Raw genomic sequence first — 16,664 nt, 5'->3', positions numbered from 1 at the left:
CCGGGTGCACGGGTGTATTCCTATAGTTCAGCTGGCGTGATGTCCGGCAGCACATTGTGAATGACGCCTTTGCAGGTGTCGTCTGGGGCATCCACGCTGGCGGTAACGGAGTAGTTTTTGTTGTCGAGGGTGGCCAACATGATCTGGCGGAGACTGGCTGTCAGTGGAGCAGAAGGAGCGCTGACAATGGCCGTGTTGGTGCGGTGGCGAACACGGCATACATCTTGAGCTTGGAATTCGGACAGCTAAACTTCGCAAGCGGTAGCGATGCCACAAGCGAAAGAGTGCGGTGCAATACTGGCGAGGCGCGAGCGAGGTACCGGGGTTGGCGTCGTGCGGGTGGTAGAGGAGGTACCGCTGCGTCCTAAGCTCCAGAGACTGGACGGAAGTGTGAGCCTACGTAATGTGCTGTAAACCAGCCACCGTCTGCCAGAGCTTCCGGCGAGTAGGGCAGCACATCAAAGATGGCGCAGCCCGGTGTGTCGCTGAACTGATTGAAGCAGGAGGCAGCGGAGTGGCAGCTGTGTGGCTTGCAGAAATCGTTGTCGCCATCGCAAAACCGGGCAGGCAGCGAGGTGCGGGACGCGGGCTCGAAACAGGGCGGAGGAGGCAGCAGCCGCGCCAGTGCGGGCTGGGGCAGGCGTTTTTCCCGGAATTTCAGCCCCGCTTGAACACGTCTGCTGTCGATGCGCGCTCGAGGTGAACTCCAAACTTTTCTCTCAAGTTCCCTTTTTTAAAACTGACGAGGCCGGTGACACGCTGGTGCTCATGACGTTGCGTACATGAGCACCGAGTGCGTACCACGGAGGCGTTAACCCCCCCCCTGTGGAACTGGCACATGACGAGTCCAGCGGTCCAGATCCAGCCACGGCCGGTATCGGGAGAAGAGAAGCGCTCTCTCCCTCGAGACTGGCCGTGATCCAGCTTATCTGGTGCTTTCTGGCAAACAGATTACTGTTCGAACTTTGAGACGAGGAGGAGGCATGCTTCGTCCAAAGCATTTTTTCGGTTTGTCGAGAGATGGCAGCACGGGTACTGAGCGGCTGATTGCTTTTTGCTTGGCTTGAACGGATCGCGACCGGCTTTGAACGGATTAACTTTTCGACATATGAGCCAACGTCAAAGTTTGGTCTAGTAACTTTGATGTTATAGTGAACTAGAATACTATAGTTGATGTGAAGTCAGTGCACATATGAACATGGCGGAGCGCGAGAACGGCGATACGACTGACTTCATGGAGGAAGGAACGAACATGGACAGCATGGAGGAAGACAAAAACGTTTTTTTCTTCCTCCATGTTGGAGATGCCCTGACGTCACTTTTTAACGTTGGGCGCGGCCGCGCTGTGAGCGGACGCTGCAACGTGTCTCCTCCTGTTTTTGTGGCTGTAGGAAGAAGGAAAAGAAAATGCACGGACCTGCTACTGGCTCTGTAGCTGAGCCACCTCCGCTGCCTCGTGCGGACAGAAGAGAAAATAGAGAAGGAAAAAAGAATAGGGAGAGAAAGACGCGCGCCGCAACAACGGCCGTCGTCCACCACCACCGAAGAGGTGGCGGGTGCAATGACGGCCTACAACAGATAAAAATTTGGTGGCTGGCTAGCCCCCACCGCAAGCGGCGTTGACCTACCGTCCTAACCCCGTAGGGCCAGGAACTGCCCTCGTGTCTCCTCCTCATTTACCCTCCGCATTTTCTTTCTCCGCGACGCTCACGTACCTCGGGCCCCTAGCAACGCTGTTGTTAGTGGCCCGAGTTTTCATAGCAACAGCGATGCCGTTGCTAATGGCCCGACTTGGCTAACCCTAAATTTTGACGTCACTTCCGCCACACTTTCTCCAATGCATTCGGAATGGCAAGGGCCTCTCCTAAGTTGTTTCCTTCCTCCATGAGTGAGTGAAAAAACGTTTATTTTATGATATGGCGATTACATATTGAGGGACGAGGAGTGGTACCCTCAGTCCAGGGCCCCAATAGCCCTCGCAGCTGCAGCTTCAGCCCGGCGAACGAGCAGACTCTGGTCCTCCAGGTCGGGTGCGCGAAGGGCATTCTCCCAGTCCGCCTCACTTGGCGTGAGTATACGAGGGGCTGCTTGAATAGCTTGGCAGGCCCAGACAGTGTGGTAGAGGGTTGCTAGAGACCCACAGAGTGGGCACTCAGGACGATAGAGAGTTGGATGGATACGGTGTAGACTAGTGAGGCAGGAGAAAGTCTGAGTTTGGAGCATTCGGAGAGAAACCGCCTCCATGACTGACTCCAGTGACACTGAAGATTATAATTTTGTTCTTCATGCGAGGACGGCGAGAGCGAAGACCTTCCATACTGCGAGGTAGAGGATGAAGATGAAGAGGACTCAAATGCAAGCAGCCGTGAGTGGTGCAAAAGTATAGTGCCTAGAATATACTTGCAATATAGCAAAAGTGGTGCATAATCGTTACCATGGCAAGTTTCCACAATACATACGTGCGCAATAAAGATTTTTACGTGCATGAAAAAAAAAAAACGGTGTTTTTATGAAAAAAAGAATGATCATTTTGGTACCGTTTCTTGAAAAAAAAATGTCCGCAACAGGGTTAAGCCAACGTTCTTAGAAGAGACAGTTGGAAAAATTCCGGGAGCACTGCGGAATCTACGCTGAAGAAATGCGAAAACCTAAGCGTTGCTGGTGCACACGGTGCATCACGTTTGCTCTCATTATCAACTAAATGCATGGTCATTGTCATTGTCAGCATTGTCCTTATCACTGATTACAGCGTCATTGTCATTGCTACTATCATCCTCACGGTACAATTATGATGCGCGTTTGACGATCCCGGGTGTGGCGCTGTTGGTTAAAGCGCTCGGCTGGGGATCCAAGGGTTGGAGGTTCGATTCCCGGTGGAGACAGGATTTATTTATCTGTAACTATATTCCCCGCGGTATATGTACAAGGAGGATTACGATTAGTATTGTTAGTTTCGATTTAAGGTGATGACGTCGTTTGATTGACAGTTATAGTGTGGCCGCACAGACGCCGACAGTATGAGCAATTACCACTCTCGCCTTAAAACGGCGCTGGCGCGCCGCACTACGGAATAGGCCCAAACAATCCCCCCCCCCCCCCCCCCCCCCACCTCGAAATCAGTCCATTGTAGTAACGATGCAGGGAATGGACTGCCCGGTAAGCCTTGAAAAAGAGAGAAAAAAAAAAAAGAGTAGGACCAACATCGCGGCGTCTAAAGCGCGCTAAAGGTATTATTGCAGGGTCCAAAACCACAGGGAAGTTACCTGTCTTAGCTAATCGTATTACCAACTTCATTATAGTGATATTTCAGTGATGTAAACTTCACTAATAATAGATAGATAGATAATGTTTATTTGAGTGTACGCCTCAACAGCCAAGTGGCCTAAAGGAGCGTACACTAGGTCAGATATACATCAGAATGACCACTTAAAAACATTTAAAACCAGGCGTGAAAACAGCAATTAGGCAAATATGTCCGTGTTAATAAACGTTTTGTTGTACAGGATTTGTAAACGAGTCATTGGGCAGTTGGCGTGCAAATAAGGATAAAATGTGTCAAAACATTTTGCGGCCTTTGCTTGCGGCACACGAAAATTCAGCGACATCAGTAAGGTCCCACAGTTAACGAAACGGCGCACAACTTTTTGCAGAAACTGCATGTCACGTATGAGTCGCCTGTCGCCAAGAGTAGGTACACATATTGAGGTCTGCCAGGAGAGAATCGTAGTCGTAGAAACGACAGCGTCCAATATATCTATCATAAAAGATGCGTATGAACTTACGCTGGACATTTTCAATTTTTGTGAAATAGGTGGCAGATACGTTATTCCAGGCTACTGACGCGAACTCAAGACGCGGTCTTTTTTGTTAGTCTAGAGATAAGACCAAAATGTTTCAATGCGCGTAATACAATTGAATTTACGTGCAATCTAAAATCAAGCCTTGAATCAACAACAACACCAAGGTCTCGTACATGGGCCACACGATAAATCTGACCCGCCAAAAGTGTATAATCAAACACAACTGTGTCGCGTTTCCTAATTAGAGACAGGACGGAAGTCTTCTTAATATTCAACTTTAAGTGATTCATCAAGCACCATTTCTCGACGTTGTTAATGTCATCTTGCAATTGGTGGCAGTCCTCAATATCTCCAATATTACGGAATAATTTGAAATCATCTGCGAAGAGCAAAATTCTCAAGTTCTTGACATGTAACGGCAAATCATTAACAAACACTAAAAACAACAGTGGTCCTAAGTTGGAGCCTTGAGGCACTCCCGAAGATGACAGAAATTTGTTGGACACACAGCCGGAAAATCGGACCATGTTACGACGGCTGCCAAGGTAGCTTTTGAGCCACCCACATGGGACAAAGTCCGTATTTTTCCATCTTCATCAGAAGTAGCTCATGGGAAACCATATCGAAAGCTTTAGTCATGTCAAAGTAGATTGCATCTACCTGACCGCGATTAAATTCATGTGGGCCAGTATAATCGAGAAAGCCGCATAAATTCGTTTCCACAGATCGACCTTTTAAAAAACCGTGCTGCAGAATTGAGTTCTTCTGTTAGAAGTATTAGCCCATCCGTTCGTACATAACCATTTCAAAATCCTTCACAAAAAAAACAAATCAGTGACCCAGGTCGAAAGTTGTTCACAACACAAGCATCGCCAGACTTGAATACAGGAACAACTACTGACAATTTCCAATGACAAGGAAAAACACTTCGTAACGATAAGTTGAACAAATGCGCCAAAGCAGAGCCAAAAATGTCAGCGCATCATTTGATTACGAAGCTGGGAATTTCATCAACTCCTGTTGAAAGTTTTGGCTTAAGTTTCTGAATCGCCGAAAGAACCTCATGCTCGGTGACATTATCATAAGCCAAACAGTCAGCGCTGTCTTCAAAAGTGATAATAGCAGTCGTGTTATCATGGCGCACAAAACAAGAGCTGAAGTGATCAGCAAAATCTTGGCACACATCTTGAGGTTTGAAACAGATACCATCGCGTGTCTTTATCACAGCACACTAACCTTATCATTTCTTTGCTTGCACACAAAATCCCAAAAAAATGTTTGGTTCATTTTTAAAGTTCTGTTCAAGAAGCTTGTGGTACTCGGCTTCATCACGTGCAATCAGCTTTTTCACAATTTTTCCTCACAATGAATATCTTTGGTACCAATATTCACTTTCTGATTTCCCGTACAGTTTGTGATACTTCTGTTTTTTTCTTCAAGTAATGTCTCAAATCACGCGAAAACCAGCAAGGAAATCTATACTTCTTCGATTTACGGCGCGGTATGCATTTTTTCATTATACTCTGTACAACTGATGTAAGTAGCTCAACGCCTGTGTTTACATCCTCAATCTCAAGCAATTCTGACCAGTCGTAGGCCTGAAGATCATTGTACAGCCTAAGGTAATTGCCGTCCGCGTACCTAAAAATTTCTGGCACCATCTCACGCACTGGACGAAAAGACAAAAAGAACGACAAGGTAAACGGGCAATAATATTTGTCTACCAAAACAAGAAGATCGCGCACCGCTTGCACACCAAAACGAGGCACATTAGATAGAATTAGGTCTAAAATGTTTCCAGCACAATTCTTCATTTCATTGCATTGACATGTAAACCATGGAAATTACTAAAATCAATTAAACATTCGGCTTTTTCTCGAGTTGCTGCGCAGTCACTAGTGACCAAACCATTGGACCAATCTACAGTAGGAAGATTAAAGTCCCCGTAGATGTGAACCTTGTATTTCGAAAAATTGATTTTTTTCCCCAATATCCAAAAAATGATCGGTAAAAACGTTAGGAGCAGAATTTGGTGGAAAGTAGTAACAGCCAACTAGATGGTGCGATTTGTCACACGGTGGAATTACATTCTTCGTATGTCTCCAGGTCTGGACCGTCTGGACTCCTAAATGCATTTAGCACAGAACGGCAGGCTATCAAAACTCCGCCCCCGTATTTAATCTTGTCAGAATAGACCCCATCGGCCCTGAAGACTGCATACTCATCTGAGAAATAAGACGCACTTGAACATGATGAGTTTAGCCACGTTTCCGTCAGGCACATAATGCCATACTCACATTCGTATGCATTCACGAAGAGAGCTTCCCTTTTAGTTCGCAGCCCTCTCGTGTTTTGGTAATGCAGCTTAATATCCTGTGCCATTGTCTGATGTAGTTAGAGCACCGTTAGGGTCATCGAAGCGTCGTGAGGACTACAGCTTTCCATAAAAAGGGCGAAATACGCAACCATCAGGCCACACTTCCGGATTGCTCAGAAGTTCAAATAAATGCTCATCCAGAGAAACGTAGAATGAGCCGTTTTCAGTTTCGTGCAAGTAACAACCTTGTCACCTGAGTTCCTGTATTTCTGACGCCGTTGTTTTCGCGTCCAGGCGAGAAACAAATAAGCTTTTCTTCGCGGGCAGTTTGGGCGCTACTTTAAACATGGACTGCTTAGCTGTGCCAAACGTTGCTCGAGGCCGAGGTGGTTGGCTCACCGCTTTCGACGGGCGTAGCAGATGAGTACTCCGGTCCTGAGCAGGAGGCTTCGGTGGAGGGGCCGACATTCTAACGGACAGATTTGCTGCCACGGCTGAAGCGTAGTTGCGAGATTCCGTGCAGTCAGAATTCGAGCACTCACTCTGGCTCGCGGTACGAACAGATTTTTAAGGAATAACAGCGCGGAGACAAAGGACAAGGAAGAAGACAAAAATATCCTTAAAAATATGTACCAACTAGCTCAACTTTCCGTGTTATTGGTACGAACAGATGCACTCAGGCAAGATTCACGCAGGAGTGCGTTTTCCACACGTAGCTGTCTCATCTCACCCATTAACGCATCCATTCGACTAGCCATTTCTTGTAGCATTAAAATAACAATCGAGGATGCACTGACGGAATCTGCGTCTTGAAAATCCAGGGAAAAGCGTCGCGCTTCGGGGGGGAGTCTCCGTGTCGCTAGTTCCGCAGATAAGCCCAGCCGCCGAAGGATCAAGCCGCTTCACGCAATGAACACATTTGTACTTGCTGGCCCCGGATTCCATGAGGATGTTGTATCCCTCGGCCTTTATGTTGATGCATTTGCAGTGAAAACGCCGTTTGCAAGACGCGCACGGCAAAAATTGCTGCCTACCACGAATGGACTGGGAGCAGCGCGCACATGCGTCCGCATCGGGCGCCATGATCCGTTCAATCAGTTCATAATACCATCCTAAAATTATATTCGCTACTTCAGTGATGTATCGAAGTATCGACGATACAGTATCGAGTATCTGTATCAAAAACGTATTTCAGTTCCTGTGTATTGTATCGGTATGGGAAATGCAATTTTTCAAGGTAGATCGGTATCGAAAACACCTTTTTCAAGTATCTTGCCCAGCCTTGACTGAGGCAGTTAATTTGCGAATCGCGTCATTCCTGGCAGGAGCCGGCGTTGACTTCACATTTGCCTCCGAATGTGACTGAATTTGATCTCGCTGTTCATCTGTACGACTGCCAGTCAGCTCCGGGAAAGGACTAAAAACGGCAGCATCCAAGAAAAGCTCATCGTTAGCAAATGCACTAATATATCGGTCGGTGACGGAGCGCATGTTAAGGCAGCTCGAGCATTATTCTGGTTCTTCCCATTCAATTCGTCTGGTTCATATTATGTCTGCCACTTTCAAATTGAAACAATTGTAAAAATTACGGGGGTGCACTTAATCTGTTTTCGTGCAGAAATACAAAAGCATTGCGAGTTCCGTGTCAAGTTTCGTTATGCGCTTCGTTGCTTAGTACCGCTGCTTATATTGTCGTTTGTGTTGGTCAAATTTAGGTGAAGTCAAATTTTAAGGGTCAAGGGAGAAAATTTTGGTGGGCCACGCCCAAAGACATAGAGTGGATGATTGACAGTTAGTGCGGACACTTCTGCAGACAAGCTTTGTCTACGGGCTCGGCCTATACGCCGCTCATGCATGAGCCAAGGAATGCCTTTGCATTAATGTGCCTTAGTTGCCTTTCCCTCCCAGCAAACCACCGCCCGACATCGCCGTTTCATTACTGCGGGAATACATACGTACCCGCCTCATATCTCAAGCCGCTCACTCCGACGACCAGGAAGCGACAAGACTACGCGAGCGGCAAAGGTAGCAGCTGCCGCGAAGGTATGATTCGGTGCTGTTAATTTCCGAGATTTGCTGCCCTGTTTAGATAAGACCACACACGCAAAGGACGGGGCGTCGACATCGCTGACTCACTTCATATTTTTTGTGCTATCTTTACCCGGTGTCTACGAGTGTTCGAGTTTCTGTGAATCATGAGGTTGAAGCCGAGTCCGTGCAGCCGGAATTTCAGTTTTATATTCAGAATATGTTCATACAGCCACATTCCCAAGATAAAGGAAGAGGGAAAGATGTGGCGAGCGAAAGAGAAGCGACGGAGGCGGAGCACGGATGCCACGCACCTGAAATGCGATGAGATCCTGTCCTGCCGCAGAACATAGCCCAGGAGTGCTGGAACGGTTTCGCCCTCGCGTCTGTTCACTGAACACAAGTTAGCAGGGGCAAACTTAATTCTACGCTTCTGGTAAAACAACGGTGAATAATGCTGGCAACTTAAGAGAAAATCTTGAACAAAAAGGAAAACACCCCATCACATGCCGCACTTTCGATATCTTGTTTCCCACATATACAGGTGTAGTGCTAAGTCGCTAATACAGTATGAAGGGGAGAACTAGTCAAAAAGGAAGTTTTTCATGTTAAAATGAGAAGGGTTCAACGCTGCTGAACCGAATATGGAGCGAAAGATTAGCTGCGAGAGTGACCGCAGCGTTCTTCTTCTCCTTCTTCGCGGCTGTTCAAGGTCATTCGTGACTGCTGCCACGGACTACGCGACGGTCCGAAACCTGGCTAGTATTGCTTTCGCAATAAAAGGACGAAAGGAGGGCCGTACACCACGACGACCGGACTTCGAAACTAGGAACCTCCCAGCAAGGTTAACAGAACATATGAGAGCAGAGTCATTCAGTCTTATATTCCAGACAGTTACATCGGAAAACACCTCTAAACTATATATCGCCAGCGATCCAGGAAAGAAAATTCTTTCTCCAACAGGCGTACTGAAGTAGAACTGATAGTTATCTGCATGCTTACTAGTGACAGTATAGGAATTTTCCCAGGTGCCTTTCTTGTGCGCGAAATATTTCCGCTGCAATGCGTGCTATGGGCTTCTTGTTGTTGTTGTTGTTGTTTCAAATCTAAACAGTTTCTTATCCTTGTCTCGTGACGCCCCGTCTCAGTTAAGGATCTGTAGTGCCCTGCCCTTTGGCGTAATCTGTGCATTCTTCCGCCCTTTCTCACACTAAGCTTGCGCGCGATGGTGCACAAGAACGCAAAATCTAAAATTATTACCATTGGACTTGTGTAGTTGTCTTTTTAATCGTTTCAAGATTGGCCGGCTGGCTTCCCGCATTTCTCTCTCTGACGAGACTATGTGTGATCCGGTATTGTTATTTCCTGCTTGATACGCTGGATTAAACTCCGCTCCGTAGATCTACGTGCGTTTACGACGATTGATTGCGTTTCGTACTTGTTCAGAGCCCTTCGATCATCCCATCCCTCATCCAGCGCTAAAAAAAAATTACCTCTTCCCTTCCCCGGAAAAACATCTTGGCTACGGTACCTGGTTATATTACCGCGATTGTTTGGTGAGTACAAACTGATATCGGCCATTTTACATTTGTATTTCTTCTCTCTTTTCTTACTCTACCGCCTTGAAACTGTTGTTTCTGCGCACTAACTGTGTCAACAATAACTGCATGAAGAACAATAAGGACCCAACTAGTTGCATCTTACTCAGGAAAACTGCGAAGAAAGGCGCGTCGAAGCAGGCAGAAAGCTATTGAAAATATAAATGCCAGGGTCTTCATCCCCTGCCCGTCTAAACTGCCCCTGTTTAGGTCGTGTGTGCCGGATGCGACCAGTTTCCATTTCACGTTATTTAACGCGTAAAACCACGTAACAGGTCGTCATATCAACTCGGCGCGGCCTACTTGGCTTCCTTAAATCATGCCTTCATTTCCGGCCTTATTTGGTCTCGGCGCGTGTCTTTGTGTTGCCTGGTATAAGCCCATAAATACGAGGTGTTGTGCGTGCTTGTTTACGCAACTCATCGAGGATGTAAACTACGTAACGCGACGCTGTAATGTCTGTTTTGTCGCTGTCGAGATTTACTGTCGACGCTCGGCGGAACAAACGCCACCTTGTTCCAAATCTTGTTCCGGAAGGCGTACGTCATTGCTACGTATACACGTATTGTGTTTGCGTATACGCATACAACGCACTTTCCTTTTCGAAGACTCCGGGCACAAACGCACGCGGGAGCCCGTATGCATATTCTCTGTTTACTCACGCAGCCAGGAAATGTCTTTTATGTATGCGCCACTGTTGTTAAGCATTGTGTACGGTGGCGGCGCGAGCGCGGAGATATTTATAAGGTCTCGAGCTTGTACCGGGGCTTCGGCGTGTCGGAATGGTGTCGTAATGGGAAAGTGCGCCGAGGCGCGCTAATCTCGTTGCTGTTGGCACAACAATGCCTATTTTCCCTTTCAATGCGACTTGCCTCCCGTCTTTTATCCCCGTGCCGTCGTGTCAAGGGGCGTCACCCCGTTATAGTGCCGCTTTCCTTTTGACGAGAGCGCGAGCGGTTCGTTGTGTAACGGCCCTTCGAAAAGCATTCAGAGGCTCTGAAGCATGATCTGCTGTTCGAATATATAGTGCCTCGCATGTGTGCATCTCTCGAAGGTGCCAACACCTTGCCGAGAAATCCGGACTGGTCGTACTCTTTGCATGTACAAATTCTTTTTAGCGTTCTTTGAATGTGTTAGTCAAGTTTGTTTACCCATTCCTTCATTTGAACAAAGCAGTTGTCCCACTCACAGAAGTGAGTCGCAGAGGTCGTGCAACAGTTATCGACATGCAGCGATCACGGATGGTCGATTTGGTCGAAAAGCAGTAATTTCGGGCCGGTTTCTGGTTGGTTCCATTTTCCGGCCGTTCGACTCGAGTTGCTCAAGTCTTGAAGACGCAGAACAACTCAATCTCTTATCGAGAGTGTAGCGCACCTTTTTCATCATGGCTGGAAAAGTCGGGATTCAAAACAAGATATTTCGAGATAGTGACTCGCACGCCATGCTTACGATGCAGCATAAACAGATGTACTGGTGAGCATCTAGATCGTCGTGTGATATCCGAGACTATAGTGTGATTGCGTACAGTCAAATCTCAACTGGAATCGAAGAGGGCTGAAAATTTGTGCGCATCAGCAGAAGCCCGATGGGGCTTCCTTTATTACACATTATGGTGACTAGACCAAAACCTTAATTCGCATAAACCGGAAGTTCGAAACAAGCGAGTTTGAATAAACGAAATTCCAGTATACGCCGTACTGGCGCACGTCGACTCGCCGCGGTGAAGATGGACGTAAATTTGCTGCATAAATTCCCAACGTGTTGTGTTGCGAAAAAACGAGCAATGGGTAAACAGTACCGGCAGCGGCGTTGGTCCCGATATCCAAACACGCGGTGCGGCTGGGTCAGCGGATGTGAAAGCGTGGCTTGGCGCCGCACCCTTTCGTGCGCTTCCGGCGGCCGTGTTATGTATGTGGACATATTACGTAAGGCCGCCGTTCGTCGAAAGGCGACGGAACACGCCTCCGTTCTGCACGCCTGTTGGTCTGCATTGCGTGCGGTATGTTCAGAAAGGATGACGCCCGAGCAAGTGTCACAGGGAGAGTTTTGAAGAATCGTGCTGGGGCGACGACACGCGTGTCGCACATCGCAAGCGCACTTTCATCGCCCTGTGTGTCCTGGTTTCGGAAGAACTACGCTCGCCTGTAAAAGTTCAAAAAACCCCTCTTGTGTAATCTTCTTTCATAGTGCTTGACTTTAACCGAGTGACGAGCGTTGTGTTTATAGTTCCCGTCATCTGCTCGCGCTTTCCGAGAAGAGCTGCACGCAGGTCTGTGACTACTCTGCAAAGCAATAATGTTGTGAAGAAAAGCCACTCTCCTCGCGCGCAGGTCTGCAATTATACTCCGCAAAGCATATATGTTATGAGGGAAAGCCACACTTCTTGTCTTAGTGCTGTCAAGGAGTACCCGTTCAACCCGCTTATTCTATTTTTTCTTTTATAGTCTTTTTGTAAACTAAGATTCGTTTTGCGCTACGGAGAGGACAATAAAGCGGTAGGTTTCGTTTACATTCACGTTCCCCGAAACTTTACCGCGACCGCGGATGACACGTTTTCATTGGCGAGTACGTCATCTCTGTAATGTTCCATTTTCACTGGTCAGCATGTGTACGTGCATGATATCAGCGCGGTGACGTCATTGATTTTTTGCCTATAGCAAATGGCTTACGACAGCATCGACGACGGCAATGTCTAAGTTCCGACGCCAGCTTTTTCTTCAGATAACGGCTATCATCCACCTTCAGTCCAACATGCGTTGCGCGTCACCCGCGCCCTGTGCGTGCGTTCTCCTTCCTGCGTCAACCGCCGGCCGGTGTGTGCCCCGGCCGCACGGGTGCTGCCGCTGCTGTGGGCGGGCGCACCTGAGGCGTGAAAGGCGCTCTCTGCAGATCGACCCAGATGCGTGTCAATCGAAGTGGAACCCGCTCCTATTCATCGGACGGCTGTTCATTTGTGTGAATGCGTTCGCGTGCTCCGCGCTGCATGGCAGCGAGCGTTTTTCAACGCGGCCCGCGAACGCGCAATTTGCGGCCACGACGCGCGTGCATGCATGCCCCGAGGCTGCCCGCATGTCCGAGATTTGTCAGCGTTCCGGTATAGTTATTAGCGAAAACCGAAAGTAACCGGAGCACCCAGGGGCCGCACTGCAGGTACAAGCACGTGCATCGCAAAAAAAAAAAAAAAAAAAAAGTGCTCATTTCGCTTTGGCTATTGATGCGTGACTTTTCCAAGTGACCGACGCTTCTAAATGGCCCGAAAGTGTTGGCTAATTGGTAGAAATTAGCATAAAGCAGCAGCGCGTGGCCAGTTTGCTTGAGTCTGCTCATATATTGGTTTTCTTTTCTTTATTTCGCTATATTTTTAAACCAACCAAAAGGAAGGGCCAAGAGCTATCTCTTTTGAGGCTCTACGTGAAAGTGTTTTTAGGTCCCCTCACCGTGAAGAGCTCAGTCGGATCAGTGTGCCTATAAATTGGTTTAACGGGTGTACCATTCATAGCTATAGCGTGGCAGGATATATACCATGCCAGTGAGGTTAAGAGAGGGGCGGTCTGAAGGGTCTGCACTTGGGACGAAAGAGGGTTACAAGCCCTGTTTACGTGGGCCCGATTGCGAAGGTCGAGTTGAGTGAACTCGACCCTACGGGGTTTACATGAACCCGTCCCGACGAGCGTAAGACGAGCTGCGATTACAGCGGCGAGACGAACTAGCAGATGGCATCAGATTCCAGTTTTTTACCTCAGCTATAGTGAACAAGAATATATTCTATCTCACTATAGCTCAGTGGATACCTGACGTTTTCCATACTGTTCTCCTCTCCCGCTATTCCCTGACTCGACTCGACAGAGTTTACATGCTTCCTACAGCAGGGTCAAGTCGAGTTAACCCACCCCCTGCGCCGAAGTTGACTCAACTTTACCCCCGGCTCCTCAATCCGACCCGACAGTGGTTGCACGAACCAACCCGCTCCTGTCGGGTCCATGTAAACGCTGCTACGATGGGAGACGATGTGGAGAGGAGAGAGATCAAGATATTACAAGACCAGTGACTCTCCTCAATAATGCACAACCGCGAATGTTTTGCAGAAAACGGAGGAGCACCCGCGTTTCCTAAAGCGTCCACTAGAATTAAGAGAGTGATCTAAACGCTCCATTGAAATGTGCAGCGACAACTTCTCTCATTGACGCCACATCCAAGTCCTTATAGCAGTTAAGAGTCCTATTAGTAGTTACATGCAGCTGCAATATTGACAAAAAAAATTTGTAAGCCAAAGTCTTTTCATTTGAGCTGCATAATGGAGCCATCACGGCACCATTGAAGACAAAGAAAAGCTTTGACAGGGATTTATCTCCGAACGAAAGCGACTCCATACTCTAGCGATATATTTGGAAAAGTTATTGCTTTCGACGCTTTCGACGGTGTACAACACGTGAAAGGGACCCGCAGACGGTATGCATGGAAGGGAGCGAGGCCGGGGCTATACGCGTGGTGGCGACTGCATGTTCGTCTTCCCGGTGTTCTCGCTGTTGTTTTTCGGTGTGCCGCCGCTGCAAGTGCAACTGCGTACTACGCCTTCGTTGAATGCACGCTGTGTTCGCGGGTACAGGACCTCGTGGGCGCCGGAGTGTCGCTGGCTCTTTCCACTTAAAAGAAGCCCGATTAATTGGATTGTATACGTGCTAATCATTCAGGGGGATTACAAAAGATCTGGACAGGGGATCGAATCAGAGCAGTTCGAGCCATTTCGAGCGAGAACGATAGCTGAGGTCGAAGTTTGACGGGTGAGAATTGGGTCGTTGTAAGATAGGCATAGGCAACATGGCGCCAGGACCGCTCCGGCCTGGTTGACCCATGTAAAGTAATGCAATAATGTGCGCATAGTGTTCGCAGGCGTTGTCAGTCCAGTCTTGGCACGTGTCCTCGGCTGACCGAAGCGTAAGGATGATTCAAGATCAACGCCATTGGTCATCGATCACTAGCTTTCTGGTTGAGGTCAATGTTTCGCTATCGCGCCTCTCATTAAACCGGGAAGGAGGCTGGTGGCCCCCTGCTTCGAGAGTAGGCCTATAATATCTATAACTAGGTATTGTTCTGAGGCCACTTCTGCGGGCGCTCTTTTCGTCTGCTTTGCAGTGGAACAAGGCTTGACTCATCGCAAAGCTGTCTTCGCCAGCCCACCTACATGGCAGCGTTGAGAGAAATCGCGACGCCAGCCTGGGGCCTCGAACACGGAGAAGGGTATTGCGCTACGTGGAAGAAAGGAAACTTGACTCTTGAGCACTCCACGTCAACACCGCTCAAACATGCAAGGCACGAGCGTAATTAATGTGAGGTCATGACTTCGGCGCCAGACGGTCGGGAATGAAGAGGCTGGCGCGCCGACGGCAAAAAGGGAAAGAGAGAGGCGGCTCGGAAAGCGTCGGCTGAACGCAGAAGATAATTGTATTCTGTCCTGTAAGAACCTAGCTGCGTGACAGTTCGCAATATAGTCATTTTCGTTTTCCCCAAAAGTGTTTGTCTTTTTGCTATTGTCAAAATAACGAGCCCATGGTTGAAATATCCCGCACACGCCGCTTCCATGCAAGTATCTGCTCAAGCATGGTGCGCCATCTTTCTTGAGCAGATGACTGCAGCTCAATGACGTTCCGAATACAGCATAATATAGTTTTAAATAGTATTCAGTTTTACGAACTTTTATAAATCCCCCACCGAATCTCCATTGAACGCTATGCAAACGACCTTCATTTGAACAAAGTTCGTTTTGTTCATTTCAGTACTAGGAACATTTTCCGCGTCATCATTCTAGTTCTCCTAGGTCCTAGTGAGCACTTCAACAAGCACAACCGGCACATTTTGCTGCCTATTTTTACGTTTAAAACCACGCTTATTACCGCGTTACGAAAAGTGGTCGTCATTTAGCTTTAAACTGAATTGGCTATCTAAATAACTTCGTGGCCATATGCCTGGCTTTGCAAGCTTAATTGTCTCCACAACCATAGTCAGAGCCCAACCCTACCAGACATTTTAGTTCCAAGAGAGGCGTACGTATGCATGCTGGTTAACAACGGTCTGCTTGTAGGAACTGAAGGCCTTTGCTGCCCAGCAAACCGTTGTGCCGGAGAAAGTTCACGAGAGCTTGCGCGGGCACAGTGACAGAGTTCAAGACCACCGCAGTACTTATTTCAAATGTGCTACAAAAGGCCATTGCATCTTCACTTGCAAATGAGCGTAGGGACAAATAATGAATGGTTTGAGGTATGATTTGAACGCCCAATGTTTCTTGTATTCCTAATAGAAACAATTTTCCACTCAATTCGGTTCTGCGAACTTTCAATTTCCCTGGGTTCCTTGAAGTTTGTTCAAGTGAACTTTAACTATAGACCAAAACCGATCTGTGACGCAAGCGCGATGCGGTGCGGCGCTTCTGTCGGCAGGCTGGGCCGGTTGGGGGTGAAAACTAGGCTTAGTGCCCATAGGAATACATGAACCCGGAAAATTTCGCGGCGCACCTATGATCTCGTTATTCGGTACATAGCAACCATGAGCATCCTAGGACAGATCACGAAAATATGAAATCTCATTAACGAGGCGAAGTATTTTTAAAATACCGCGAAACGTATGCGGGTGCGAGTTGGGAGGGCGACCCATAGAACTTACCGCAACATTTTACTTGGTTCAGCAGCGTTGAACCCTTCTCATTTTTGGTGAACGCCTTGTAGCACGCCCCGTTGCATGGCACACTACATTCCCTTGCAAGTACTGCAAGTCTGACGACTTGTGGGACCGTTCACAGCACGATAAACTGACCGCGCACAGTTGCAGACGGCAATGCACCACCGGCGCTGTCGATAGCAGACGCTCCGGAGCTGGAGGCGGCCGCTGTGGGTATCGCCGTATCGCCAGCTGCACTATCGTCTGCTG

At 48.1% G+C, this 16,664-nt stretch overlaps 1 long non-coding RNA gene across 1 annotated transcript in view; it reads right to left on the bottom strand.

The window, feature by feature from the left end:
- LOC146197460 (uncharacterized) overlaps positions 1 to 16,464 on the bottom strand; it is a 36,630-nt gene extending 20,166 nt beyond the window's left edge. Inside the window, exon 1 of the long non-coding RNA XR_014706205.1 lies at positions 16,401 to 16,464. This is a non-coding gene — a long non-coding RNA (uncharacterized LOC146197460). The remainder of the gene's footprint in view (positions 1 to 16,400) is intronic.
- Positions 16,465 to 16,664: the final 200 nt, after the last annotated feature.

Source organism: Amblyomma maculatum, chromosome 3, assembly GCF_055883805.1.
Source record: "Amblyomma maculatum isolate TAMU_Amacu chromosome 3, ASM5588380v1, whole genome shotgun sequence".
NCBI classification, from domain to species: Eukaryota; Metazoa; Arthropoda; class Arachnida; order Ixodida; family Ixodidae; genus Amblyomma; species Amblyomma maculatum.
Note: the sequence above shows the minus strand (reverse complement) of the source record. Positions and strands in the feature narration are given on the sequence as shown.